Genomic DNA, 21,518 nt, shown 5'->3' with positions numbered 1-21,518 from the left:
CACCAACATGGCACAAGTATACATATGTAACAAACCTGCACGTTATGCACATGTACCCTAGAACTCAAAGTATAATTAAAAATAAATAAATACATAAATTGAAAAAATAAAAAATAAAAAGTATCTTATTTGGACTGTAGACACTCTCCATATTACCTATTAGACACATTGTTCATTTACATGCACAGATATTATAGAATCTATTATTTAATGGAATGTACATTTTAGCATAAGAGATGATATAATAATAAGCTTTTTATGTCCCGGCTGCCATTCAATCTGAGGGGAAATTTAAGCATTTTTCTTTAAAGGAAATGGAGGTGATTAAGACAGTCTCTCAGCATAAACGATGTAAACTTGGATTATATTTCTAGATGGCCAGAACCTATAGCCGATTAATGATGAAGTTGGGCAGTTAGAAATCTGAGGAAGGAAAGAGTGGAGCTTACTATGAGTTTGTAGAAAGGAACTCATTGTCACACAATAGAATATTTTTTTCTGTCCTTTTAAAGTTTTATGTTTGACATTGAAATAACTTAGCTCTCAATGAGCTTTGATGTCGATTTCTAATCCAGGTTGCAAATTTTAGCATATTCATTTGGATGAAATGGCAAGTCACTTGAACCTATAATTACAAAATTTAACCCATTTTAATAAAATAGTGAAATTGATTCAATAATACCTAACTTATAAAAGTTTGGTAAGTTGGTAGCCAATGGGTTATAATGTAAACATACTTTTTATTGATAGTAATTTAGATGTAAATATTTAAATAATATTTTGTTCATTTGGCAGTGTCTATTAATTATACCCAACTACATTAGTAGTGTCTTAAAAAATAAGTAATATTGAATAATGTTCTTGTGATTTAAAGCAAAATATACTTATATATAATTAGTATTAATAAGAATTACAAGGAGTTTATGTTTTATTTATATATATAACTTATTTTAATTAAATATAATTTTTTATTCTATTCGATAATCAGAGAGTAACAACTTAAAGAGTGGGAGGCCCATAATTTGGATCCTGTATCTTCTAAAAAGTTGCTTTGCAAGCGTCTTTATTCTTTCTTGCCCATATACATCTACTCTTTCTAAGTAAGCAAAATCTGTACTGTATCATTTACCTCTTGTGATGGAATTTTGTGTTTTTTTCACAATATAATTTATTGGTTTTCTATTTCACTTTGTGTTATTCATTGGTTTTAAACTATGTTCCCTTTTGCTATCTTTCACAGAATAAATTTACAGATTTTTCCTGTATATTTGAGATTATATTTGAGGAATAGTGGGTGACAGATTTTGTAAATATTCTACATTCATTTGAAGATGATGCTCCTGATTCTTTTTGCAGAGATTTTTGTAGACATATTTTTATTAAATAGCTTGATAAAAAAGCAAAATACCTTTTTAATTAAAATATTTAATAGAGTGACAATTTATTTTTCTGTCAACAGATTCTCTCATGTTCTAGTGTAAACATATTAAATCTTTCATGATGCCCACAGATTTGCTAGTTTCTTATTGTGATTTTGCCAGTTCTTGATTGCCAAGTTCAAAGATTATCACTGACAACATAAAAGAGCTAGTTTGTCATTTATTTTGCTTGGTAGCTATTTTTCTATGGTTAAATTTATGATTATTTATACTTGTAGCATTTGATTCTATTCTGTCTAATATTAAAATTGCTACATTAGTCTTATGTTGATATTTATCTATTTTATTTTTAATGTATTTATTCTCAAGCTTTCTACATTGTTTTACATATTTTTTTTAAAAAATTCAGCTTTTATTTTAGATTCCGGGAGTACATGACAAGTTTGTTCCATAAATATATTGTGTGATGCTGAGGTTTGGGGTATGCATGATCCTATCACCTAAGTAGTGATAATAGTACCCAATAGATGATTTTTCAGCCTTGTTCCCCTCCTCTCTCCCACTTCGGTAGTCTCCAGTGTCTATTGTTCCCATCTTTAACTGCATGTGTACCTAATATTTAGCTCCCACTCACAACTGAGGATATGTGCTTTTTGGTTTTGTGTTCCTGCATTAATTCACTTAGGATAATAGCCTCCAGCTGCATCCACATTGCTGCAGAGGGCATGATTTCATTATTTTCTATGACTGTGTGGTATTCTATGGTGTATATGTACAACACTTTCTTTACCAGTCAACTGGTGATGGGCACAAAGGTTGATTCCATGTTTTTGCTACTGTGAATAGTGCTGCAATGAACATACCATTTCATGTACCTTTTTGGTAGAATGATTTATTTTCCTTTGGGTAAATACCCAGTAATGGGATAACAGATCAAATGGGAATACTGTTTTAACTTCTTTGAGAAATTTCCAAGCTACTTTCCACAATGACTGAACTAATTTACACTGCCACCTAGCATTGTATAAGCACTCCCTTTTCTCTGCAGACTTGCCACAATCTGCTAGTTTTTGACTTTTTAGTAATACCCATTCTGACTGGCATGAAGTGATATCTCATTGTGGTTCTAATTTGCATTTCTCTGATGATTAGTGATGTTGAACATTTATTCATATGTTTGTTGTCCATGTGTATGTCTTATTTTGAGAACTGTCTATTCATGTCCTTGCCAACTTGTTAATTGCGTTATTGGTTTTTGCTTGTTGAACTGTTTAATTGCCTTATAGATTCTGGATGTTAAAACTTTGTTGGATACATAGGTTGCAAATATTTTTTTCCCATTCCGTAGGTATCTGTTTACTTCATAGGTTTTTTTTTGCTATGCAGAAGCTCTCTGGTTTAATTAGATTCTGTTTGTCAATTTTTATTTTTTGTTGCAATTGCTTTTGAGAACTTAGTCGTAAATTTTTTGCCGAGGCTGATGTCTGGAGTGGTATTTCCTAGATTTTCTTGCAGGAGGAAATGTATTGTTTTTATTTAACAACAGTCTTGTATGCACCTTGTTTAAAAATAGTATAAGTTAGGATGTGTACATGCATTTCATCAAATAGCTGAAATAAGTTTAATAAACATTTTATGGAAAGAAATCACATATAGAAAATGCATATGTTGTAATATGGGTATTGAAGAATTTTTATTAAAAAATACCTGTGCAATCTGCTCCAATATTAGGTCATGGGGTATTACTAGCTGCAGAAATAGTTTATATACCCACTATCCTAACTTCTAATGGTAAAAACGTTTCTTGCCATACTTTATATTAATATAGTTATATAGTATATAGTCTTTTGTGTTTACTTTCTGTTGTTCAATATTATGTTTTTAAGATGCATTCATGTTATAGGTTGAATGTTTGTGTGCCCCTGAAGTTCATATGTTAAAGCCCTGTACTACAATATAACTCTATTTGGAAGCAGATCCTTTAGGAGATACTTAAGGTTAAGTGTGGTCATAAAAATGGAACCCTAATTTGATAGTATTAGTGTCCCTATATGGAAAGACACCAGAGCTCAAGAGCTCACTTAACTAGCTCTCCCTCTCTCTCTCTTTCTCTCTCTCTCTCTCTCTCTCTCTCTGTTTCGGATATGAGAAGGCCACCATCTGCAAGTCAGGCAGGGATGCTTTTTCAGAAACAGAATCCTGCTGAATCTTGCTCTTGGACTTTCTAGCCCCTAGAAATGTGAGAAATAAATTTCTGTTGTTTGTGCAACATAGCCTGTAATATTTTGTTATGGCAGATTGAACAGAGTAAGACAATTGATGTTTGTGTTTACATTTATAGATTATTATTCCTGTATGTTATTTCATTGCATGAATGTGCCATAATTTATTCACCCGTTTTCTTGTTAATGAATACTTCAGTTGTTTACAGGTTTTAGTAATTATAAATAATGCTTCCATGACCATTCTTGTACATATGTATCAATGAACACATGTGCTCATTTATGTTTTGCATATATCCAAGAATGGAAGCTGGTAATAAGGTGTGCATAAATTCAGCTTTAGTAGATACTACAAAGCAGAGAATCTATTTTTCTGTATCCTCACCAAACTTTATATTGTCTCTTTTTCTTTTTATCCTCATTGATTGAAATTTAGCAATATTACAAACAAATTGGCATTTTCATAATGACAAAGTTGAGCATAAATATATGTATGTGTGTATGTGTATATATGTATATATATGTAGAGAGAGAGAGAGACTAGTTGAGCATATATATAAATACACATATACATATACCTACAGAATGGGAAAACTATATACATATGTGTGTATATATATATTTTGAGGCAAGGTCTCACTCTGTTACCCAGGCTGGAGTGCAGTGACATGATCTTGGCTCACTGCAACCTCTGCTTCCTGGGCTCAAAGCAGTTCTCCAGCCTCAGCCTCCCATGTAGCTGGGACTACAGGAGTGGGCCACCAACGCTTGGCTAATTTTTGTGTGCACACACGCACGTGTGTGTGTGTGTGTGTGTGTGTGTGTGTGTAAAGACAGGGTTTCGCCATGTTGCCCAGGCTGTTCTGAATTCCTGAGCTCAAAGTGATCCACCCACCTTGGCTTCCCAGTGTGCTGGGATTACAGGTGTGAGGCACCATGCTCAGATAAGAGATCATTTTTAAATTGATGATTAATACCTTTTGTGTCATATTTTAACATTTTTTGGCAACCCTAAGGTATTAATATGTATTTATATGTTTTCTTCCAACAAACCTTAGTATTTTACCTTTTATATTTACAGTTTTACTTCCTCTAGAATTGTTTTTCTTTATAATAGGAATAGGAATCAAAATAAATTTCTTTACCAGATGAATTTCCACTTGATCCAATATCATTTCTTGAAATGTATATTGATTTTCTTCTCTACTACAGTGTTTTCATTCTTATAATTAGATGGGTGTTTATGGATGGACTGAATTTGAAGATCTCTATGATGTTCTATTGATGAGTTTGCCTATCTTAGTACAGTGAAATACTTCATTCTTCTTATTAATTTATTTTGCTACAGATCTTGTTATCTTGTAGTGTATGTTTTCTACCTTTGTGCTTCTTCAAATTTCCATGGCAATTTTTACCCCTTGCATTCCAAATAAATTTTAGAATCATTTTTCAGTCCCTTTCCAAGCATTCACAAATGTATAAACACACACACATGCACACATATACAACCACATGGTACTATGGTTTTGATTGAGATTGCATTGTCTTATGACATTTATTTTTCCACTGTAAAATAAATTTAACTGTCACTCACATTATGTAATTGTCAAAACTGATCCATAGAAAGTGTCTGTTAAAGCGTCCAAGAAAGTTTTGAAGAAAATAAGGTATGAACCATAGGAGCCAAACTGACAACACCAATCCTGCCTGTCACACTCTTCTTTCATTGAGTAAAGGTACAACAGGAACAGGATATATTTTCATATGTGTTCAAGAGTTTTATTTGTATCATTTTAAATAAAGTGAATTTCAGGTGTTGGAATTTTTACCACCATGTTTGTATTCCTTAAAAGACTACTATTTAATATTTATCATTTTATGAACTTTATATAAAAAGAAAGCAACCCTATGGTTTGATTTTCTCTCTTGCTTATATTTTTGATATGTATTCAAGCTGATACGTATTTCATTTATTTAGATAGCAGTATAGTGTTCCTTAAAAATGTATATCTGTATATTGTCCTTTCCTTACAATCTGTATATCACCTTTTCTACCCATAACAAATATTTGAGTTTTTCTTAATTTCTGGTTATATCCCAATAGATGTACTGGAGATGTAGCATATGAATAGGCTACGTTTTACCAACAACATCAACTATTTTACCAAGTGGCCATGGCCATTAATATTGTCACCAACACTGCTCTACAATATCTCCAAATCTTTCCATATATTAAAATTCTGCTTATCTATAAGACAGTAAATATTTAATGTGTGATCAATTTGCATTTTCCTGACCTACTAATAAGTTTGGTAATTTTTTAATGCTTTTTGAACACACTTGTTTCCTATTTTGTTCAATATACTTTCATGGATTTTGCTCTTGTTTTATTGGAATATTTGTTTTTTTAATACTTTGTTGGTGATCATTCCATATTCTGGATATTAATATCTTGCCAATTATATTGTAAAAAATATCACTCCAAAATGTGGCTTATGGTTTTGCCTTTTTTTTAATTTTTTTTCAAGACTTTCTTAAAATATATATAGGTAAATTTGCTACTTTTTCTTCAAAGCATAGGGCTACCTCAGAGCAACAAATAAAATGTCTCACATTGTTTCTAACAATTTTATAGAACCAGTTTTACATATGCTTTTTTTATTGACTTGGTTTACATAAATGCATGTGTCTGTTTCTGTTTTGCCTATTCTTATCCATGTTCTGTACTTGTATGGCATGACATTTTAATTCCCATAGCTTTGAATATGTCACGATATCTAGACAAGTAAGTTCACCTTACTCACAATCTATTGAAGTATAAAAACAAAAATAAAAATTAACTTAAGATTTTTATTGAAAGTGATTTGAATGTATTGTAAACAATTCCTATTGTTATGATTTGTGTCTTAATCCAAGAACATGAAATTTATTTTTATATTCTTTAAAATTTTTTAGTTATCTGTAATAATTTCTACCTAAGGTATTTATATAACAATTATTGGTTATTTGCTGTTAATTCCTTCTATGTTTTATCATAATTTTTGCTTAATCTATTAAGGGTGATAGTGATTTGTCAATACATTTTTCATTATATGAAAGACTATATATTAATAACACACTATTTTAAAATTATATCTTTCCATTTCATAAAAACTTTTATTATTATATAGTGATCATCTTTATCATCATTCTGGGATATTTCTTCACCTTAAAACCTATTTGACTGACAGCAATATAACCACCAGATTTATATTGATTCCTTTTTGCCTGGCATGTCTTTGTATATGATTTATCTTTTAAGCATTCTGGGTTTTTTTTATGTTTTAGGTTGATCTCCTGTAATAACATTGAGCAAAAGTATTTAATGTCATAAGTAACTTTTAAACCCATGAGTTAAGTCTTTTTATATTTAGTATGATTCTTGAAATATTTGGACTTATTTCTAACTTGTGTTTGTTTTGTGTATTTTTCTATATAAAAATATTTTCCCTTTCTTTTTTAAAAATTGCATTTTTAAAATTCATTTTTTCTCTTATTTTTTTTTACTTTTTTTTTGACACTAAGTCTTGGTCTGTTGCCCAGGCTGGAGTGCAGTGGTGCAATCTTGGCTCACTGCAAGCTCCGCCTCCTGGGTTCACTCCATTCTCCTGCCTCAGCCTCCCGAGTAACTGGGACTATAGGCGCCTGCCACCATGCGTGGCTAATTTTTGTTTTGTTTTGTTTTGTATTTTTAGTAGAGACGGAGTTTCTGTGTTAACCAGGATGGTCTCGGTCTCCTGACCTCGTGATCCGCCCGCCTTGGCCTCCCAAAGGGCTGGGATTACAGCCTAGCCTAGGTGAGCCACCACACCTAGCCTTTTATTCTCATTTTATATTGCCACCCTACTTACTTGGAAATTATACACGTTATTAATTCACTTGATATCAGAATTTATAAGGAAGTCTACCAACTCAATTGGAAAAAATATATAATAATCTGATTTGAAAACTGGCAAAAATCTGAATAGATAATTATCAAAAGAACACATACAAATAGCAATCAGGTATATGAAAAAGTGCTCAACATCATTGATTGTCAAAGAATTGTAAATCAAAACTACAATGAGATATCATCTCACCCAGTTAAATCCCTTTTATTCAAATAACAGGCAATAATGAAAGCTGGTGAGGATACGGAGAAAGGGAACCCTCATACACTGTTGGTGGCAATGCAAATCAGTACAGCCACTATGAAGAGCAGTATGGCGGTTCCTCGAAAAATTAAAAATAGAGCCACCATGTGATCTAGTAATCCTGCTGCTAGTTACACGGCCAAAAGATAGGAAATCAGTACATTGAAGAGATATCTACACTCCCATATTTATTGCAGTACTTTTTACAGTAACCGAGATTTGGAGGCAAAAATCTAAGTGTCCAGCAACAGATGAATGGGTAAAGAAAATATGGCGGATATATGCAATTGAGTGCTCTTCATCTTCAGCCATAAGAAAAAATGAGATCTTGTTATTTGCAACAACATGGATAGAACTGGAGGACATTATGTTAAGTGAAATATGTCAGGCACAGAAAGACTAATTTCACATGTTCTCACTCATTTGTGGGAGCTAAAAGCTAACATAATGGATCTGGTGGAGATAGACAATAGAATAATCATTATCAGAGGCTGCAAAGAGTAGTGCATTGGGTGAGAAGTGGGATAGTTCATATTAATAACTAAAAAATATACTTAGAATGAATAAGATCTAGTATTCATCACAGAATATGGTGACTACAGTGAGCAATAATTTGTATATTTTAGAATGACTGAGTAAGTAGAAATGGAGTATTTATAACAAATAATGAATGCTTGAGGTGAAGGATACCTCATTCATCTTGATGTGATTATTTCACATATGTGTCTCTGTATCAAATATGTACTTCATAAATATATACATCTATGTACTCATAAAAATTAGAATTAAAATAAATAAATAAAATATATGGACCTAAAAATATATAAAGTTTCATTACTCCATTTCCAACTCACATGCTATTGATTTCCACTATTTTTCTAGCCCATTTCTACCCTATTTAGACATTTTAGTATCACTCTTTATAGGCAATCCTTATAAGCGATGTTTTTTTGGTGGCAGGGCATGAGCAAGGGAGAGTTTGTTCATTGTTTTAATTTTTGCTTTCTCCAAATTAGAGCCAGAACAAAGATGTGAGCTTCAGTAGTTTATCTGAGTGGTAATCCCAGAAAGCATGAGTAAGGAAATGGGAAAGTCACATGTGAAAAGAGAAAGGATTAATAGGCTAGCTAACATTGTGTCCACAGGGGTCCAGTTCTGCTGTTAACCCACTAAGGAGCCCTCTAGCATTATTCCTGCAGTGGTTAGGGGATTGAATCATTTGTCCACTTAAAACTGACACTCGTTAATTGAGAGAATTCCCAGGGGCATTAACTCTATTGCACATTCAGTTTGTCAACGAGTGTGAGGAAATGACTTCCTAAAGCTTTGGAGAAAACCGCGAGTCATCCAAACAAAGAAATATAAGGAAGATATTTGATACAGAAATCTAGCAAGTTACATGACATTTTCCAGACCTTGCAATGGGATCAGGCAGCTGCAGATTAAAAGGAGTATCTCTCCAGCATCAGCTGCTTCCTCATATTTACAATATTTTGCTCACCATTAGATCTTGTAATTCCAATTCGTTTCAGAGAGGATCCTCTGCTGGGCAATTTTATTTTTCAATTTATTTAAATAGATTCTTATTTTGCCCTGAATTATATTTTTTATTTGAGACTATATTGATTGTTTTTCATCTTATCCTTGAGGAAAATGAGTTTGGTCTGGAAATAATGTTTATCTCTTTAAGTTTCCCCTGAAACAGATTCTCAGCTGAGGATTCTTTCATTTATCAGAAAGGTTTTTCCAATAAATGACTATAAGGCAGTGGAAAGATGAGGAAGCAAGGTAAAAAGTCAATACAGCAAGTTAGCTCATGGGCAACTAGAACTTAATCACACTGGATAATTCAGAGTAATGTGTACAAATGTACACCTCACCTGAGTGATGCAGAAGCTGGTATATTTACTCGTCAACTTCTATTAGTCATTGGGAAATGAAGACCATTAATTCTGAGCTCTTTAGGCTACCCTTCAGGCAAGCATGGTGGACTTTGACAGGCAGAGAAACATCAGGAAAAGAATCATGCATATACTGTCATCTGAAATTTGGTCTCATACACATGAAAGAGGATATGGGTGGAACACTTACATAGTTTACTATACTTATATATCCCTTACCTATGAGACTTAGCCTGCTACATCCCTTCTGTCTTAGAGATTGGCAAATAAAATATTTCAAAATGCAAAACTGTGTATTCACACAAAAAGGTTAAAAACAAAAACTTTCAGCCACGTAGATATATGAATACCAGAATACAGTGTGGCTACAATGATCATATGTGGTTATTGTAGATATGAGAGGAGAGAGGAATATAGGAGTTAAAGAAAAAAATAAGAGTTGAAAACATTTTTTCTGTTCTTAACAAAGTGAAAGTCACCATATTGAGGGTAAGATTACAAATGGACTGTCTTGCATTTTGGATATGATAAATAAATATTTGCTATACTATCAAAGTCTAGAGTAATTATGTCCTGAAAACATAAAGTTGAATGTAATCTAGATTTGAGAAGTTGCATAGTGGATATCTTGCATATGCAAAGATGTAAAGATCTTTTTCCCTTTTCTTTGCTTCTGTATAACTAATTGGTCTGAGAATTCTACTACTTGAAGCTTAAAACATTAATTTAAGAAAGTTAAAATTAAAGATTTTTAAATTCTTTCTGCAGTCTAGTTTTTAATTTCCCTTATTTTATCCTTGACCTATTTTAAACAACGTATCTGCATATATTGAAATTTATTATGTTTAAAAATTTTTAAATAGAGAACTCCTTTGAAATATATAAAGTTTAAATAATTTACAACACATTTACTTGAAAAGAAAATTATTTTATTTGCTCAATCTATTATATATAGCTCTTATAGCATCTTTAAATAAACCTATCATAATCAATTTTACAGAGTAGATTTTGGCATTTTGCAAATTGTTTAGTGTCAAATATAGCTGATTACTAAAGCATTATGTTGATTTACATTTCCTGCAATAGATTCACACTGAAGTAAATACTCTGTAGCCAAATTATGTTTATAAATGCTATAACTGGATTCTCTTGGTGAACTCATCAATCAATATTTTAAAATGTTGCTTCAAATTTGTTTATACATTCTAGTTGTATATTCCAATATAAAGAAATAGTTTAACAATCTTTTTAGCTATCTATCAACTTTACTTTTGCCCTGCAAATAAGTCAAAACTTAGAAATTCAAACTGTTAAATTATTATATTTATTTGATACTTTGGTAAAAGCACTACCAGTGTTTTGTTTTTATTTAAATTTGTGAAAATATTATCAAATGCTTTTGCCATTTGATATATTTCCATGGCAAAATATGCTTGAAAAAGAGATTATAGCTTCAAGACATAGCTTAGCAAAGAGTATATGACCAGCACAGTGCTAATCCATTACATTATGGTTTGCTATGTATTTATATATTGTTATAGGATCAGAATCTTGTTACCAAGTTCATATGATTGTATAGTCAGGACTATTTTTTAACAATCACCTAGAAATGTTTTCATGCTACTCATCCCAGAACATGTCTCATAGAGTTGCCTATAGAAAAAGTAACTCAATATGCAATTTTATGTCTACAGTTGTGCCTTTTTATTTTCATTTTTATTTGAAACCTCAATCTAATTACTTTTGCTAATTGAGGTACTTTGGCTCTCATATTTTAAAGTTACCTACTCTGAAATATGGCTTGCTAACTATTTGATATTTCCCTCAAATCAATTTTCTTTCTATAACTGTATGTTTATTATTAGGTAAGCCCATTCAAAATATGTCTTCTAATTTGGTGAAAAGTCTTCCTGTTCCTCTTTAATTAGACACCAATAGACAACAGAAAAATAGTAATGCTGTTTCATTTATAATGATTAAAATGTGTATATTTTGTGAACTTGGCTACATTTTCATTGATTGTATATGTAATACTGAGTGATATCAGCAAAATGGCTGACTAGAAATCTCTACCACTAGTGTCCTTCACAAAGATAGCCAAAACAATAAATAATCAACTACATCTTAATGAAAATGACTGATTGTGAATGCTGGAGTACATCAAAGAAATTACAAGAAACCCTGGTGAGTCCTGAAACTCAGAATAGCCACATGATAAAAGAAAACGCTGGTCCTCCAACACCCTGTCTTGCAACTGGGATTAGCTGGGAACCGGGAGAAATTTCTCCCTATAGTAAAAAGTTAAGCGAAAAGGCTTCACTATCCTCCATCAATACCCTAGACAACTACAGAGCTTAACAAGGGATTCCCCTGTGTTCCTAACAGGCACTAAATCCAGGTAAGGAAGCTGCCTAGAATCCACATAACTGTGCTCCTCACAAAGAAAGAGCCAACACTGTATGCTTCTCCTGTGGGTACCTGCCCCCTGCACAGATACTGTGTTACACCATCTTGAAATTGGAAGTATGGCTGAAATGTGTCTTGTCCTGGGAGTGAGTAGGCATGGATCCTCATCATCCCTGAGGCTAAACTGCTGCCAAACCACACCAGCCCAGCAGCCTGACATTCTCAAGTCAAGCTAAAAGCTGCTTATATCATTCTCTATGTGACCAACTGGAGATGGAACTGCCTCACCTACCCTTCTCTATATTCCCTGTGCTGGAGCTGAAGTGGTATTCTGCCTCCTGGGGAAACAGTACCTTGGCTGCTCAGAGCAGTCATGCCACCTCCCCCATTGCCTAAGTTGAAGCAGCACCCTGCATACCAGAGAAACAGTGCCTGGTTCTTCCAGAAGAGTCATTCCCCAAGCCTGAGCTGAAGTGACACATCATTCTTCGGGGAAGCAGTGCCCTCAACAAGCAGAGCAGCTGCACATCCCAGGGCTGAATCAAAGTAGTACACAACATCCTAGGGAAACAGAACAGTGGCTAAGCTAAGAGACCTCACCTTAAAAGACAAACAACCTACTTCACTGCAGCTGGACTAGCTCCCTAGAGTCTCAGTAGCTGAGATATACCTCTTTCTGCAATGGGATCGGGGGGAGGGGGTGAAAGGGCGGCAGGGTAGTTAGAATCATCTCTGTGTTGTTCCCGGCTCCCTGAGGGCCCAAACAACAATGGTGCTTTGCCATTTTAGGGTGCTTGCTGTCAGTGCACCTGGCCTCAGAGTCTAGGGTATTGCCAAATCCCACCATAACAGGGTCTAGAGTCACTACAACAGGGTACCTCATAACCTGATATTGGAGTTGCCACTGAGCCCTACTGTCTCAGCTTCCTGAATTGCAACCATACCCTGCTCCCTGCTTTCAAACCAGCACAGCACCCCTTCTTCTTCAGAGTTGGGCCAGGGCTGTGTGCCTTGCCTCCAAGGGAAGAACCAAAGCTACAAGCTAGACCCCTGGTTGAAGCTGCTAGGGGTGCTTCAGAGTCACAGATATTGGCTTTGTAGGCAGCCTACAACCAACTCTGCCACCCAGAGTGAATTTGTACCCAAAGCCCATGTGCCAAAAAGGTTCATGAGACTCTGAGCCTAGAACCCCAGCCTGATAGCAGCCTCAGGCACCTGAACCTGGAACCCAGCTCCACTGCTTATAGGCATGTCAGACCTGACATCAAGAGGGATTCCCTTGGCTTAGTCTTCCCATAGTAGAAAAAGTGAAAATAGAAGGACCCCAAATCCCTTGACATTGAGTACATTTATAACCTACGCAACCACCACTACTGAATTCACAGCTTCTAGAGGCTAGGGCACTGAGGTAAACATGGATATTGCTGATATTTAACACAGATAAAGAAACTACAGAAAGACTATACCACTGCACCTATTTGAAAACAGAGTCATCACATCCCAACAAACATACTAAATCTCAACTGTAGGTTGAAAGTCATTCTCTATAAGAACTAATCTAGAAAGTTTGGAAGAGGTGATATTTCCATCAGAGGTATAGACATCACCACAAGGACACAAACACACACAAAGTAAAACTTAAAAAAAAAGACACCACTCCAACTTTCTAGCAACAAACCCCATTAAAAATAAAATCAACAAATTTGCAGGAAAATGAATTCAAAATAATTATTTCTAGGAATCTCAGTGAGATACAAGACAATACAGATAAATAGGCATTTTAATGAAATCAGGAAAACAACATAAAATAGTAATGACCCATTTAACGAAGAGGTAGAATTTTTTTTAAAACAAAAAGAATCAAACAGAAATCTTGCACCTGAAGAATTCAGTGAATTAAATAAAAATGCAATAGACAGCTTCAATAGCAGACTTGATCAAACAGAAGAATCTCTAAGCTTGAAATGCATTATTTGAAATTACCAAGAGGGAGAAAAAAAGAAATACAAAAAAAAAAAAAAGAAAAAGGTGATGAAAGCCTACAAGACATATGAAACATCATTACATGAATAAATATTCACATTGTGAGAGTTACAGGAGAAGATCAGAGAAATTATGTAGAAACCTATTTAAAAGAATAATAGCTAAAATTTCTTCAAGACATGAGAGGGATATGAACAACCAGGTATGGTAAGCTTAGCAGTCCCCAGATAGATTCAACCCAAAATGGCCCTCTTCAAGGCACATGATAGTCAAATTATCAAGTCAAATAAAAGAGAAATTCTAAGAGCAGTAAGAGTAAAATGTGAAGCCCCATACAAGGAAGTCTCCACTAGAGTAACAACAGATTTCAAAGCAGAAACCTTACAGGCCAGGAAATAATATAATCATTTATTCAAAAGAAAAAAAATTGCCAGAAAGAACACTGTTAATATTATCACCAAAGTATCTATTAGAAATAAGGAAGAAATAAAGTCTTTCCCAGACGAGCAAAAACAGAGAATTCACCACCACTAGACCAGCCTTACAAGAAATGCTCAAGTGAGTCCTACATTTGGAAGTGAAAAGGTAATAATCACTATCATAAAAACATGCAAAAGAATTATAAACCATATCCCTGCCAAAATTGACCAAACCATAATGATGAACAATAAGAGTAAAGAAAGAAACAAATGATATACAAAACACCAGAAAACAATTAACAATATGGTAGAAATAAGTTCTAACCTATCAATAATAAGCTTGAATGTAAATAATGAATTAAATTCCACAATTAAAAATTATCAACTGGATGAAAGAATTTTTTTAAAGAACATAGAGTCTAATACAATAATAGTTGGTAACTTCGACATTCAACTCTCAGGACTGGACATATCATCTAGACCAAAAATCAACAAAGAAACATTAGATTGAAGCTACATTTTACAACAAATGGATCTAACAGAAATTTTATAGAACATTTCATTCAACAGTTTCAGAATACACATTTTTTTTCATGAACACATGGAATATTCCTAGGATAGACCACATGTTGGGCCACAAAACAAGTCTCAACAAAGTTTAAAAGTTGAAATCATATCATATCCAGTGTCTTTTCTAACAACAATAGAATAAAACTAGAGGTCAATGGGAAGATGAACTTTCAAAATTGCACAAATAAATTAAAATTAAACTACATACTTTCAAATGACCAATGGTTCAATGAAGAATAAGACATAAATTTTTGAAAATTTCTTAAATGAAAATAGAAATGCAACATGAAAACCTATGGAATGCAGCAAACACAGTATTAGGATGGAAGCTTATAGTAATAAAAGCCTACATCATAAAAGTAAGAATATCTTAAATAAATGATCAAATAGTGTATCTCAAAAACAAATCATGCCCAATAGTAGTGGAAGGAAAGAAATAATAAAAAACGGAGCAGAAAGGTATAAAATTTAGATCAATAAAACAGAAAGATGGTGTTTTTTAGAAGATAAACAAAATTGAAAAGCCTTTAGTTAGACTAGTAAAGAAAAAAAAGAGAAAATATTCACATAAAGTCAGAGACCAAAACAAAGAAGAAATTACAAATGGTACTACAGAAGTACAAAGGATTATTACAGGCTATTCTGAGCAACTGTGTGAAATAATAAAATATAACAAAATAAAAGAGAGAGAGAGAGAAAACCTAGCAGGAATGAATAAATTTCTGGAAACATACCAACCTACCAAAATTGACGCAAAAAGAAATACAAAATCCTAATAGCCTAATTATGATATTGAATTTGTAATTAAAAGTGTCCTTAAAAATAGCCCAGGACCTGGTGGCTTCACTGCTGAATTCTTCTAACATTTAAAGAAGTACTAATATCAATTCTTCTCATACTTTCTCAGGAAATTGAAGAAGGGAGAATTCTTCCAAATTCATCCTATGATAACAGTATTACTTAATCTGTTACCAAAACAAGAAAAGGTTACAAAAAAAAAAGAAAGAAAGAAAAGAAAACAAAAACTACTCTAGGTCAATACCGTGATGAACACAGTTGCAAACTTTTCCAGAAAATACTAGTAAATAGAATCCAGTAGCACACTGAAAAAAATCATTCACCATGATCAAGTGGTATTTATTCCAGGGCCACAAGAGTGGTTCTAAACACACGAATAAACAAACATGATTTATCACATCAATAGAATGAAGGGCAATAGCCACACAGTCATCACAGTCATCTCAATATCAGATGCAAAAAATTGCTAAATTTTAACATCCCTTCATTATAAAAATTTGCAGTCAGTTAGATATAGAAGGAATATACCTCAACACAAAAAGGGACATATGTGACAAACTCATATCCAACAACAGGGGTAATTAAAGATGTTTTTCTTTAACATCAGGAACAAGTCAAATATGTCCACTTTCACCATTGTCATCAGTATAGTACTGGAAGTCCTAGATAGAGCAATAAGGCAGGAGAAATAAATAAAGGGCATTCAAATGGGAAGGTAGGCAGTCAAATTGTTTCTGTTTGTATGTATGTGACATATCTTTATTATAGGAAACTCTAAAAGTATCATAAAAAACTTTCAAAACTGATACAGTTTTAGTAAAGTTGAAGAACACAATATTAACATAGAAAAATCAGTAGTAGTTCTATACATCATCAATAACAAGCAGGCAGAAAAAAATGAAGTTGTGAAAATGGCCATACCACCAAAAGTAATCTATAGATTCAATTAAATTTTATCAACATAACATATTCTTCACAGTAATAGAAAAAAAATCTAAAATCTGTATGGAACCAGAGAAGACCTGAAATAGCCAGAGCAATACTGAGCAAAATGAACAAAGCTAGAGGAATCACACTATCAGACTTCAAAATGTACTACAAAGCTATAATAACCCAAACATTATGGTATTCACATAAAAATAGATGCATAAACCAATGGAGCAAATGGACAACTCAGAAACAAATTCACGTACTTACAGTCAACTGATTTTTGACAATGGCTTCAAGAACATTCACTGGTAAAAGAACAGTTTTTTTTTTTTTTTTTTTCAATTTATGGTGCTGGGAAAAGTAGGTATCTATAAACAGAAAAATAAAAGTAGTTTCTTACCTCTCACCACATACAATAATCAACTGAAACTAGATTAAAGATTTAAATGTAAGACCTTAAAATTTATTATAAAACTACTAGAAAAAAGCATAGGGAAAAAAGCTTTAGAACATTGGTTTGGGGAAAGATTTAACTGAGAATACCTCAAAAGGCAAAAATAGGCAAATGGGATTATATGAAACTAAAAAATTTTTTCACATCAAAGGAAACAATCAGCAGAGTAAAGAGACAACCTGCAAATTGGTGGAAAATATTTGCCAACTATTCATCTAACAAGGGATTTATATCTAGATATGTAAAATACACAAGAAACTCACACAATTCAACAGCAAAAAAAAAAAAAATCAAATGAGATATGATCTCACACCTGTTAGAATGACTGTTATCAGAAAAAAAAGTAATAAATCTTTGCAAGGATGTAGGGAAAGGGAAACTCATATGCCATTAGTAGAAATGTACATTAGTACAACCACTCTGAAAAATAATATAGGGATTCCTCATAAAGCCGAAAATAGAACAACCATCTTACACTTCTTGGTATATGTTAAAAGGAAAGAAATTTAGATGACAAAGAGAAATCTGTGCTCTCATGTTTATTGCAGCACTCTTCACAATAGGCAAGATATGTAATCAGCCTAAGTGTTCACTGGTAGATGAATGAAAAAAGAAAATATGATACATATACATAATGAAATACTGTTTATTTATAAAAAAGAACAAAATTCTGTCATTTGCAGCAACATGGATGAGCTTGGAAAACATTGTTAAGTGAAATAACCCAGTCACAGAAAGATTAATACCAAATGTTCTCACATTGGTATGGAAACAAATGTGAAACAAAACTAGTTGATTGCATGAAAATACAGAAGAATAGTGGTTACTAGATATCAAGAAGGGTTGGGGGGGATGGATAGCCCAATTTTGGTTAATCAATAAAAAACTAAATAGCTAGATAGAATTAATTCTTTTGTCCTGTAGCACTGTAGGATGACTATCAATAACAATGTATTGTATATTCTCAAATAGCTAGACCAGTGGGTTTTGAATGTTCCCAGCAGAAAGAAACAATGAATGTTTGAAATGATAGATATACTAATTACTCTGATTCGATCATTACACATTGTATGCATATATCAAAATATTACACTACACAATTATCTGCAATTGTTATATGTCAGTTAAAAACAATAGTGAGAAAAGAAAAGCTAGAAAAAAGAAAAAAATCACATCATACTTAACATTTCTCATTTTGACCTCTCATCAGCATTTGCTACTGTTTACCAAGCTATCTTGAGAAAAAAAAAATTCCTTCAATTAGTTAAATGATTTTCTTAGTTTATATTTCTTCCATGTTTTGTCTCTATTTGGAATCCCTCTGCCTACCCTTTTAAATATCACTGTCACTCAGTTATCTCAGTTATTTTTTAACCTATCTTCTTAGATTCATCTTTCTGCCAATAGAATCCAATTGTATATCTTCACCTATCACATATTTCTTTATAATTCCTTAGGCTATTCATCATCTCACTCTGAGCCTCCAGTCTTGCATCTGCCTCCATCATGGTCACCTGTTCCTGGATGCCCCACGCACATATATAAAATACCGTTCATCAGCTATCTGTAGCCCCATTATCTTCTTCCTCATTGCTCTTTGACTTCGTGAATGACACTGAAATATAATCAAGTCAAAAACGAAACAGTTGTGTTTTATGGGAATCTAGTAAACACTGACTTTACACAAATTATTATTGTAACTTATGGTTATCTTTGAAACCATTTTAGCCCCTTAGAGCTTGGTTTCTTCATATTTTAATTTTTTAACATAAACTAAAGTCTGAGAGGGGAGTAATAAAAAATGCCAATTCCTAGAATCACCTGGAGCTTGTAAAAATTAAATGTGTTTAGTCTATGCTTAGCACTTAGAATAGATCCTGGACTGAATTTCAGATTGACTCCTAGATTTATATGGAGATTGAAATACTTAGTTTTAAATATTATTATTATCGCTGATACTGTTACTGAATTATAGGTGATTGTATTTTCTTTTTATTCGCTCAATTTATTCTGAAGTATGAGATAAAATAATGTCAGAGAAAATCTGTTTATATATACTTTACCTATCAAATGTCAGGACTTTTAAAAAACAAATAAACAACATTTTGGTGCATTGTGTAAAAACAATGAGCAATTTGCCACACACTCATATTCCTAATCTCTTCCACCACATTAGATGCCAATATTCAATACAAATGTGTTCTCTCTTGGATTGGATGAAATTAGAGATGATGTTTCTTGTCCCTGGTTGCTATTTGACTGCTATCAAGTCTAAGAGCTAAGAATAACATTTTAACTAGTAGATTGTATGCCACAGTTTCCTTGGCTCAATTTTATTTTTATTGATTTTATAATTAGTTGTGTACATGTTCTTTATTGATTATTCTTAAGGATTTTATATGCATAAAAATCTTAATCAGATTATTTATTTTTAAATCCCATTCAGTAGCAGCAGCTGCATACTTACTATGATTAAATTATTTTGCTTAGATATGAAGTCACTTAAAAGACTTAAAAGATGTAAAAATTTCTGTCTCTACTTTCTCATAGTCTGTAATTACTAATATTATTTTATTTAAATTCATATATTAATAAGAAAACACTGCTTATTGTCTTCCATTGTCATCAAAGGCAGATATTTATTTAAATGTTCTTAAACCCTGGAAGGAAATCCCCAAGGACGTTTATTATTATAACTTAGCATGGAGTATATATTGTCACTTTCAGAATATATGCAAAAGCAAATGGCATTTAGAGTTTTCTCAGTATTCATTAATCTTTTTCAGAATAGAGTTTATTCTGTTATTCTGTGGCCAATCAAGACATAATATAAGTGAAAATAGCCATGGAATAACCGTGACCATGCTAAAACAATGCAACAATGCTCAGCGACTGAAAGTTATGTTCGCGGTCGGGCGCGGCGGCTCATGCCAATAATCCCAGCACTTTGGGAGGCCGAGGCGGGCAGATCACCTGAGGTCAGGAGTTTGAGACCAGCCTGGCCAACATGTTGAAACTCTGTGTCTACTAAAAATACAGAAAAAATAGCGGGGCATCATAGTGGGCACCTGTAGTCCCAGCTACTTGGGAGGCTGAGGTGAGAGAATCACTTGAACCCAGGAGGCAGAGGTTGGAGTGAGCCAAACTCCCGCCACTGCACTCCAGCCTGGGCAACAAGCAAGACTCCATCAAAAAGAGACAGGAGGGGAGGGGAGGGGAGGGGAGGAGAGGGGGAGAGAAAGAAAGTTATGTTTGGACATAGTTTAACAATATACTTTGATCTCGATAGATAATAAAATGTCCTTCAAACAAAGTCTGTTGATTTATAGAAATAATCAGAAAAAAATACTTTATATTGAAATTAAATCGTTACACCGAGGACATTTCACTGGAAAATCTCAAGGAGCCCAGGTCTACTTGCTTTGATATGAGGAATTTCGAGCATAGGATTTATCAAGGTAACCAAAATTCCATCACTGAAAAATCTTGTTTTATGTGGTACAGTGTGATATTTTGATACATATGTACAATGTGTAATGATCAAATCAGTGTAACTAGAAAATTTATCACCTCGATTATTTATAATGTATTTGTGCTGAGAACATTCAAAATCTCTCCCAGCTATTTAAAAATGTACAATAAATTGTGAACTACAGTCACCCTTTCATCTAACTATAATTTTGTGTCTGTTAACCAATCTCTCTTTATCCCTTCCTCCCTTTCCCCTTCCCATCCTCTAGTAAACACTATTTTCTCTACTTCTATGACATCTTTTTCCTTCCACATATGCATGAGAACATGCAGTATTTGTCTTTCTGTACCTGACTTCTTTCACTTAACATACTATCCGGCCCGCTCATTCACATTGCTGCCAATGAGAGATTTTCATATTTTTTTTATGGTTGAGTAGTATTCCATTCACACTGTATTCTATAAATATGTGCAAAAATTACGGGACAATTATAAATTATAAAAATTATTAAAATGTAAATACTATTTTAAATTTTAAGTTTTGGTTTAAGTATTCTTCTATTTTTTAAAATGTTCCTAATAAAATCAATAAATAATTTTAAATATTTCAAAAATTCCTTTTATATAATAGTGTTAATAATGTTTTATTTTTATATAAAAAAGTCTCCTTTCATTTCATATACTTAGAGAAAACCATAAAGAGGGGAAAATATCTACAGTTCCACTAAGGTTTACCTAATTTTGTTTCTTTATATACATATGGAAATAATATATACATTTTTTATTTCTATATATACACATAGAAATATATAT

This window comes from Colobus angolensis, unplaced genomic scaffold (assembly GCF_000951035.1).
Source record: "Colobus angolensis palliatus isolate OR3802 unplaced genomic scaffold, Cang.pa_1.0 Scaffold86, whole genome shotgun sequence".
NCBI lineage: Eukaryota > Metazoa > Chordata > Mammalia > Primates > Cercopithecidae > Colobus > Colobus angolensis.
Note: the sequence above shows the minus strand (reverse complement) of the source record.